Raw genomic sequence first — 10472 nt, forward strand, 5'->3', positions numbered from 1 at the left:
CTGACCGCCACACCACCTAGATTTCCCTGTTCCCCAGAAGAAACCCTCTTCACCACATCCTTGATAAGAGTCCATCCCACTGTGACTGAAGCTCTTTTGGAATGAGAAGCCTCCTCAGGTAACCTGTTCCATTTGGAGATGGCTCTAATTTCTAGAAATTTTTTCTTCACATCAAGCTGAAATCTGCTTCCTTGAAACTTCTGCCCATTCTGGTTTCTAGTTTTGTCCATTAGGCCCAGTAGAATAAATGAGACACCTCTTTCACATCAATGGCCCTCAAATACTTGAAGACAATCAAAGTCAGTTTATCATTTACTATGTCCTTCCTGCCACCCCAACCTGAGCCTTCAATTCAGTTCAACAGGTATTTATTAGTCAATTACTACTCATTCAACTGAATATTTATTAAGCACTTAAAACAGGATGCTAAGTTCTGTGCTTACCAATGGAAAACTAAGACAATCTTTGCTCTCAAAGGGTTCATATAATACGGAGGGATGGAAAAGATCTCATCGTCACTGGCATGCAGTGGCAAAGGTGAGGATGGGGCATCTTTTCAAATGCCATTTCTTTTGATAAAATCTGCCTATTTCTGATGTTTAATCATTTGGCAGTGGGAAGGGCTTTGGTGTCAAGAATGTTCTTTATTGAATTAGCTAATTAGACTCTGTGGTTGCAGAGTCTATTATGTTGGTTCAGGTATTATGCCCACCATACAAAAATAAAGTGAAACAGCCCCTGGCCTCAAAGAGCTTACATTTGACTACTGAGTCTTCTTTAATCTTCTCAAGGAATTGTCTTGGGGTAGGGGTGGGTAAAGAATTCTACTCAGTAAGGGAATCCTAGGTATGGAAGAGTCATAATTCAACCTACTTAATGGTGGAATATTTCCCTGTGGGCTTAAGGCAAATGAGAGGCAATGAAATGGAGGTCAGTGGAGGAGGGGGACTTTCTAGGGGAAAGGGAAGTATCTAAGGCCTGAGGTCCAGACTCTGTCCAGGGTTTGGGGTTTCATCCAGTTCCTGAGGATCTTAGAATCAGAAATCTGAAACTGGAAAGGACTATCTAGCTAATCCTTTCATTTTGCAAAGAAGAAAACTGAGGACTGAGACTGTTAGATGACTTACTCAAGATCAGAAGTAGTAAGCATCAGTGAAACTATCTGAATCTAGATCCTCTGACTTTAAGTCAGGAATGGGGTCTGTTTTGGTTTGTTTTTAAACCTTTACCTTCTGTCTTAGAATTTATACAAAGTATCAGTATCAAGGTAGATATCAAGTTTTGGGTTTTTTTTCGTGTTTTTTTTTCAGGTGTGTTGTGGGTAGAAGGGTTTCCCCAAATGTCTGGGTGACCTCACAAGGAGGCTTCCATTTGAAAAGGGTTGGGCTGATTTTATTTTTTTTTAGCTTTTAGGAGAGAGAGAGGGGATTGCCAGTTTCCCTAATCTCACAGGAATTAGGTTTTGTCCATTTGTTCCACAATTTTTCCTTTTGATTCTCCACTAGAAATATCAGATCTGAACTATTCAATGGTCCACAGCCTACTGATTTTTATTTGTTTTTAATTCAGGTGAAATGAGGAGTGTGGTAAGGGCTAGGCAATTGGGGTTAAGTGACTTGCCCAGGGTCACACAGCAAGAAGTATCTAAAGCCAGATTTGAACGTAGGACCTCCCAGCTCTAGGTCTGGTTCTCTCTCCACTGAGCCACTTAGCTCCCAAGTCAGAAATGCTTTTACTGGCATGTTCTCACTGGGAATCACTGGGAATAACCTTTTAATTTCTTTCATTCCATCACATATCCATCACTTCCTATATCTCATTCTGCTTCCCCTGCTCTTGATTGGTATATTAAAAATACTAGTTTATTGCTCTTTTTTATCATATCAGAAGATCCAACAGATTGAGGAAGAAACAAAGAAACCTCTGTTCCACCTGGGCTATGGAGAAAAAGGAAGCAAAAATTAAATTCCCCACTGTGGTAGCAGCATGTGGTAGAAGATGTACTACTAATCTGTTTGAAGCTCTTGGTAATAAGACTTAAAAACTACTAGCTACCACATCCGCTAGCTTTTTCCTTAAAAAGACAATAAAGTCATCCTAAAGCCATGAACCATCAATGTTACTTCTGAATCACTTGTCATAAAAGCCCAGTGCATAAGTAATCACTCTTCAGCTTACCATGTGATTTAACACCCCCTTCTGACTGGGTATGCCATTGTGGCAAACGTGGAGTCAAGGGGAGCTGCACCCAACCCAAATCATGCCATGTCTTTGCTGAATATCCTTTCCATGCTGTTGTTGAATAGATTTCCTTTTGTTAAAGCTTATAGAGTTTATAAGTCCCTCATTTTGTTCCAACTCCAAGTCCTAACCATTGGATCAAACTGAGTCAGGCTAGGCCCATGCTCTTGGGGTTACTTAATCCACTCACCTTTGGAATTTCAGCTCTGGGGTCTGTGCCATCTTACTTGTGAAAGGAAAATCTTCTTATTGCCTTTATATTATTAATCATGAATCAAGTGATCACATATAATAATCCTTTAGATAAGTAACCAGTTAGAATTTTTAGAATGAGACTCAGTTAATTTACTGTGTATATGATGTTAATTATAATAACAGAATATCAACCATTGTATTAGAAAGGATATAGTTTGGTATATTAGAATATTATGGCAACTAAATATATTAAGAGTTTCTAATGGATGAATAAGAACTTCAGGACTACGTATTTATCTAGGGAAGCTAAAACCCATGCAGAGAGCTGGGTTCATTGGGAATGGAGAGTATAAAGCTGGCCTGATGAGATCATATGAAAACAACTTTGGCTTGTTCAGGTGTTGTTTGATCCTTTGAAGATTTATGCCACTATCGGTCCCCCAGAGTATTGTGACCAAGAAAGGTTTCTTTGACCTAAGTAGTAAGATAGTTAACCTTTCAGGACTTTGTAGCAAATGTCCCAAACCCTTGTTATCAAGCACCATTGTGTGTTTCTTAACATCCTCTGTACCTTCTTCTGTGTTAATGACGTGCTAATTAGATATCAAAAACCTATGAAACGTACGTCTGAAGCCGGATTTGAACCCAGGACCTCCTGTCTCTAGGCCTGACTCTCAATCCACTGAGCTACCCAGCTGCCCCCCAGTTGTTGTTTTTTAAATAAAAAATTAAATAAAATTTAAAGAGCTTCTTTACTGACCTTCATGTTCTTCGATAGAGGAACCCTTATCTAAAGCCTGGACTTAGCTCCGCTTCCAGATTCCCCAGCTCTGACCTTTCCATTACTTCACTTTCCCCTCAGCCACATGGATTCAATATGTGCCTAATTGTCAATACAATCAGGAGTGAAATTCCTTAAGGCATTTCCCTTGGTTGCAACTCTTCTATCAGGCAGAGGCAGCTAGATAATCTAATGGTTAGAGCACTAGACCCAAAATAAAAAAGATCTACATTCAAATCTGGCCTTGAATATTTACTTAGCTGTGTGACTTTGGGTAAGTCAAGTTTACCTTGGTCTGCCTCAGTTTCCTCAACTATAAAATGGGGATAATAATAGCACTTACCTCCTGGGGCAGGTAGATGTCTTAGTGGATAAAGAGCCAGGCCTGGAGACAGAAAGTCTGGATTTAAATCTGTCCACAGACACTTCCTAACTGTGTGACATTGGGCAAGTCACTTAATTGCCTAGCTCTTACTGCTCTTCTGCCTTGGAACTGATACTTGGTACTTATTCTACGACAGAACATAAGAGTTAGAAGAAAAAAAAAAGCAGAGTCTCCAGTGGCCATGAAAGAGGCCAAAGCAGGCACCATGGAACTCCAAGAGTTTGATCAAATATCAAAGACAGTAAGAGCATCCTCCTGCACCCTGGACCATCACCAGACATCCTGACTTTTGCCTTGCCCCTGAACTTCAGTGATTATGGGAAACAGAACGAGGATGGTGACTTTGGGCCACCCTGCCTCACTTAAATCCAGTTTGCTTACCAGTCAAGACATCACCTTGTGCCATCACTGGTCGTCTTCAAATGAAGGATGAACAATAACAATTATCACTGGTTTTGTTATTGTTATTATTGTTATGGCAAAATAATAATATTATTATTTACTTACCTTATGGTGGTCGTGAGGAAACCAAGAAACAACCTATCTAAAGTGCTTTATGAACGTTAAAATGATATGTCACGTCTCATTATTTCAGTTATATATTGATAAAATGCAAGCTGCCTGAGGGGAGTGACTGCATCAGTCTGATCTTTGTATCACCTTGGACAAGGGTTTCCAAAGTGTGATTGGGAGACTGAGACCCCTTCCCAGTTTTATTTATATTTAAAACTATTTTCATATTTAAATTTATTTAAAACTATTTTCATAAAAATACTTAAGATATTTTCATTTCTAATATAGTAAATTTTGATAAATATCATCTACACAAACAAAAGCTTTTGGTGAAAGTTCTCAATATTTTAAAGAGTATAAAGGGTTCCTGAAACCAAAAAGGTTGAGAATCACTGCTAATATACCAGTTTCCCTCTCAGGCCTCTCCATGGACCACATAAATTAAAAGAGTTGTCACAGAACTAGACCGACCAGTCCAGTTATAATGTCCCACCCAGATTGCCACAATATAGATGCAAGCAAATAGAAATGCAGAGTCCCCAGCTAAAAGGAAGTAGGAGGTAGAAGGTGGGCAAAGGCACTTTGGGGAATGGGAAGAAGCTTGTTCTATCCTGAGACTCATGAGGCCACAGATGTGGTACTAGAATGCAGAGTGATTTAGAGTTAGAGGAATGAAGTTCAAATCCAATTTCTGATGTTTTCTATGTAGCCTTAGAAAAGTCACCTTTCCTCAGTTTCCTCACCTATAAAATGAGAAGACTGGATTAAATGGCTCTTGTATCTCCAGATTTATGAGATGCCTTGTGCGGGGGAGGTTATAGGAGTTTCTGGTCACATCACTGTCCTGCTAAATTAACTCCAGTATTTTTCTATATTTTTGTTATTTTTCAGTCTCATCTGACTCCTTGTGACCCCATTAGGGGCTTCTTGGCAGAGACACTGGAGTGGTTTGCCATTTCCTTCTCCAGCTCATTTTATAAATGAGGAAACTAAGATAAATTGGGTTTAGTGATTTGCTGAAGGTCACATAGCCAGTAAATGTCTGAGATCAGATTTGAACTCAGGTCTTCCTGACTCCAGGCCGAGTGATCTATCTATCCACTGTACCACCTAGTTACTTGTTTTCCTATTACTATTTTTTTTAACCCTTAACTTCTGTGTATTGGCTCCTAGGTGGAAGAGTGGTAAGGGTGGACAATGGGGGTCAAGTGACTTGCCCAGGGTCACACAGCTGGGAAGTGTCTGAAGTCAGATTTGAACCTAAGACCTCCCATCTCTAGGCCTGACTCGCAATCCACTGAGCTACCCAGCTGCCCCCTTTTCCTATTACTTTTAAGATAAAAAATTAGCTTCTACTCAGCTTTTATTTTTTTTTAATCATTACCTTCCATCTTAAAATCAATAATGTATATCATTTCCAAGGCAGAAGAGCTGTAAGACTAGGCAACTGGGGTTCAGTAACTTGACCAGGGTCACACAGTTAGAAAGTGTCTGAGGCCAGATTTGAACTCAGGACCTCCCTTCTCTGAGCCTGGATCTCAGTCCACTGAACCACATAGATGCCCTCCTCAGCTCAGCTTTTAAAGTTCTTTACAACTGGCCACAACTTCCCTTGTCAGTCTCATTCTAAACTCTCATTTCCTTACTCTTTAGGCTAGCCAAACTGGCCTTCTTGCTGTTTTTCATATGTGATACCATGTCTCCTGTCTCCATGCCTTTGCAAGAGCCATACCCTATGCCTGGAATGCACTTCTTCCTCACCTCTGCCCTGTAGAATCCCTTACTTCCAGTTCTTCACGAAGCCATTCTTGATCACTCCAGCCTTCCAAACTGTCTTATATTTTCATTGCACACACACACACACACACACACATACACACACACACATACATATATATATATAACATATATATATATATACATATTGTCTTCCCTAATAAAATGTAAGTTCCTTGAGAGCAGAAGCCATTTCATTTTTTGTCTTTGTGCTCCAAATAATGCCTGGTCTATACTCTAAGAGATGCTTGTTATTTAATTGTGTGATTGGCAGGTCCTCATCACCTGGGTGAGGAAGAATAGGATGGAGGTGTTTGAGTGAAGGCAATGGAAGAGGATGCCATTTGCCTTCCTGCACTTAGAGCCCAAAGGCTTTGGCCAAATCCAAGAGCCTGGTGAGCGAGGTTGTTCTAACCCCTCCCTGACTTCCTTCTTTCCACCCTCACCCTCCCTGATCTTCTGTATTTTGGAAGGAAGATGGGTTGGGGATCACACATACAGGAAATGCTTGATTTGGGGCTTGTAATTTCTTTATGCCTGCTTGACTAGGACTAGAATTGGAATATATATAAATAATCTGGAAAATCCCCATCTTTGTATTTGCCTCACACGCACCAGTTGGTATGGCATCTTAGGAAAATAGAATCGTGGCACTGGAAGAGATCTCCTTTGTCATCTGCTCTATCCCCATACCTCATCTATGAACCTCTTCTGTAGCTTATGTGGTGGGCAGTAATCTAGCAGCTATTTAAAGACTTCTTGTAAAAAAGAAATGATTATTTCAGAGTAATGAATTGGGTGTTAGATTTTGGTTTAATTCCCCACTTAGTCACTTACTAAATAAGCATCTCTAATTTTCTGGAATGCAAAACTAGGTGGTACAATGACAGAGCGCTGGACTTGAAATCAGAAAGACTCATCTTCATGAATTCAAATATGGCCACAGACACTTATTAACTGTGTGACCCTGTACAAGTCACTTTACTCTGTTTGCCTCAGTTTCATCATCTGTAAAATGAGCTGGAGGAGAAAATGACAAACCACTCCAGTATCTTTGCCAAGAAAAGGAACTGGACGTGACTAAACAATAACTTTCTAAAAGTTTTTCCTTACATTGAGCCTAAGCCTTCCCTTCTGCAACTTCCAATTATTATTCTTAGCTTTGTTGCTTACTAAGACCGCCATCTAAAAAGATGAAACATCCCTGTTACTGGATATGATGGAGGTTGGTGGATTGCTTGAGTTCAGGAGCTCTAAAGTATAGTAGGTCAAAAGCCCATCTGGTGGCCTCACTAAATCTAGCACAAATATGATGAGCCCATAGGCAAAGAAAGTCACCTAGACTGCCCAAAGAGGAATGAATCAGCCCGAATTGGAAAAAAATGGAGCAGGTGAAATTTTACTTTTGATCAGTATTGAGATTGCATCTAAGAATGACTGCTATGAGCAATGCAATGATCCAGAACAATTCTGAGGGACTTATGAGAAAGAACACTATCCACATTCAGTGGAAGAACTGTAGAAGCAGAAACACAGAAGAAAAACAACTGCTTGAACACATGGGTTGATGGGGATATGATTTAGGATGTAGATTCTAAATGCAACTGTCAATAATAGGGAATTAGGTCTTGATCTATGATACATTTGGGGGGGTTGGGGGAAGGGAAAGAACATGAATCATGTAACCATAGAAAAATATCCTAAACAATTTTTAATTTAATTTAATTTTAATTAAAATTTTTTTTAATTTTTTAAAAAAGAATGACTGCTATGCTTCCACTTTCATCTTGAGCAAGATAGAGACCCATTCTCAACAAACAAAGCTAATTATTTTAATGATTAAATTTAATAAAGATAGGTGTAACATTCCTTACTTGGCTTTTAAAAAATGAACTTCACAAGTATTCTTCAAAAAGACTGTCTAGAATAGATGTCTCCCCTTTCCCTCTTCTCAATCCCTGCTTACCACTTTAAAATCCAGCTTCTGGCCTTATTATTTTACCAAAATTGCTCTCTCCAAAGTTACTAATGACTTCTTTTTTTTTTAACCCTTACTTCCATCTTGGAGTCAATACTGTGTATTAGTTCCAATGCAGAAGAGTGGTAAGGGTAGGCAATGGGGGTCAAGTGACTTGCCCAGGATCACACAGGTGGGAAGTATCTGAGGCTGGATTTGAACCTAGGACCTCCTGTCTCTAGGCCTGGCTCTCAATCCACTAAGCCACCCAACTGCCCTCTAATGATTTCTTGTTTGCCAAGTCTAATGGCATTTTCTCATTCCTCATTTTCCTTGACTCTCTGCAGCCTTCAGGACTATAGATTGCTCTCTCCTTTTTTGATACTCTCTTATCTCTAGGCTCTGAGGACACCACTCTTTCTTAGTGTTTCTCTTCTCTATCTGACTACTCTTTCTAGGCCTCCTCCTCCAGATCACACCACCTTACTATAAATATCCCTCAGGGTTCTGTCCTGCCCTCTTCCCAGCTCCTTCTATACAACTTCATTTGATGATTTCAGCAGCTCCCGTGAATTTAACTACCATCTCCATGCTGATGATTCTCAGTTCTACTGCTGACTTCCAATCTTGCATCTCCAATTGCCTCCCAGACTGCTTGAACTCAATATACAATAGACATCTTGAACTCAACATGTCCAAAAAAGAACTCACATTGTCTTTCTCCTAGCCAAGTCTTTTCTTTCTTACCTTTCCTATTAGTATAGATTGCAACACTCTCTTTCCAGGCCCTTGGGCTCTCAATCTAGGAGTCATCCTAGACTCCTCACCAAGGCCCCTCAATTTTACTTTTGCAACATCTTTTGAATATGTCCCCTTCTCTCTTCTGACAGTTAACCAGCCACAAGCCTCCATCACCTCACACCTCCATCATAATATTAGAGCTTGCCTCAGGTCTCTCCTCACTCCAACCCATTCTCTAATCAGTTACAAAGTTCTTTTCCCATCGTGTCATACCCCCTACTCAATAAACTCCAGTGGCTTCCTGTGATCTCCAGGAGTAAATGCAAAATGTTCTCTTTGGCATTCAAAGCCCTTCATAACTTCTTACCTTTACAGTCTTCTAACATCTTAATCCCCAACACATACTTTTTCCATCCAGTGACACTGACTTCCTGGCTATTCCTCAAACAAGACACTCTATCTCTCAACTCTGAATATTTTCTCTGGCTGCCCCCATGCCTGAATTATTCTCTCTCACCCACTCCAACCACTGATTTTAAGTCCCAACTAAAAGTCTACCCCTTAGAGAGAGGGTTCCCCAATCTTTCAATCCTAGGGCCTTCCCTCTGTAAATTATTTCCTATTTATCCTGTAAATAGCTTATTTTATATATATTTGTTTGCTTGTTGTCTCCTCCATTGGACTGTAAGCTTCGTGAGTCTGCTTACTGTCTTTTGCCTCTTTTTTGTATCCCCAGATCTTAGCACAGTGCCTGACACATAGTTGGTGCTTAATAAATATTTCTTGATTGTACACAGAAAGTGAAACATTGTGGAATTATCTAATGTAATGGACTTTACTACGAGTAGTAAATGCACCAGGACACTCCAGAAGGACTTATGAGGAAGAATGCTATCCACAGTGAGAAAAAGAACTGTGGGAATAGAAATGCAAAAGAAAAACATATGACTTATCACTTATCCCTTGTATATATGGGTATGTGATTTGGGGTATGGGCTTTAAAAGACTGCTCTATAGCAAAAACGAATAATATGGAAATAGGTATCAAGTGATAACATTTGTATACAACCCAGTGGAATTGCTTGTTGGCTCTGGAAGGGGGCAGAAAAAAATGAACCATGTATATGTAGAAAAATATTTTGAAAATAAAAATTGTTAAATGACCTTAAAAATGTATAGAACCAAGAGAACATTATACACAGCTAAAGAACTAATGTCTGAAGAATAACTTGTGAATGTCTAGCTCCAGAGAAAGAATTGATAAGTAGAAACCCAAGAGACACCATCTATGTGTGTGTATGTATATTTATTTATATATATTTATATACATATATATTTTTTTTCCCAAATGATGTCCTCTTTAGTGCAGAGAGGGAAGAAAAGGAGATAGATACCAGGGAAATGTAATGTAACTACAAACTAATTAATTAATTAAAAATAAAAAATATTTCTTGATTGATTGGTTAGCATAAAATGGCAATACATATGACTCAGGATGGTTTATATGAAAATAATCTGAGGAAGGTGGACTGCGAGATCAATATAAATGAAAGCACGATAAAGAAAACATAAAAAACTAAATGCTACATAGAGAAACGCATTGTGTCCAAAACAAGAGTTGTGATCATCCTATCTACTTTGCCATGAGGAATCACACATCTACAGTACTTTTTTTTTCTTTCAGTTTTGTCTGTCCTACTTTATTAAAAGCAGGACCATAAAATTGAATGTAATGGACCTCTGTACCAGCAGCAATACAATGACCCAGGACAATTCTGAGGGATTTATGGTAAAGATGCTACCCACATTCAGAGGAAGGACTGCAGGAGAGGAAACATATAAGAAAAACAACTGCTTGAACACATGGGTCGGGGTGGACATGA

This window comes from Gracilinanus agilis, chromosome 4 (genome assembly GCF_016433145.1).
Source record: "Gracilinanus agilis isolate LMUSP501 chromosome 4, AgileGrace, whole genome shotgun sequence".
Taxonomy (NCBI): Eukaryota; Metazoa; Chordata; class Mammalia; order Didelphimorphia; family Didelphidae; genus Gracilinanus; species Gracilinanus agilis.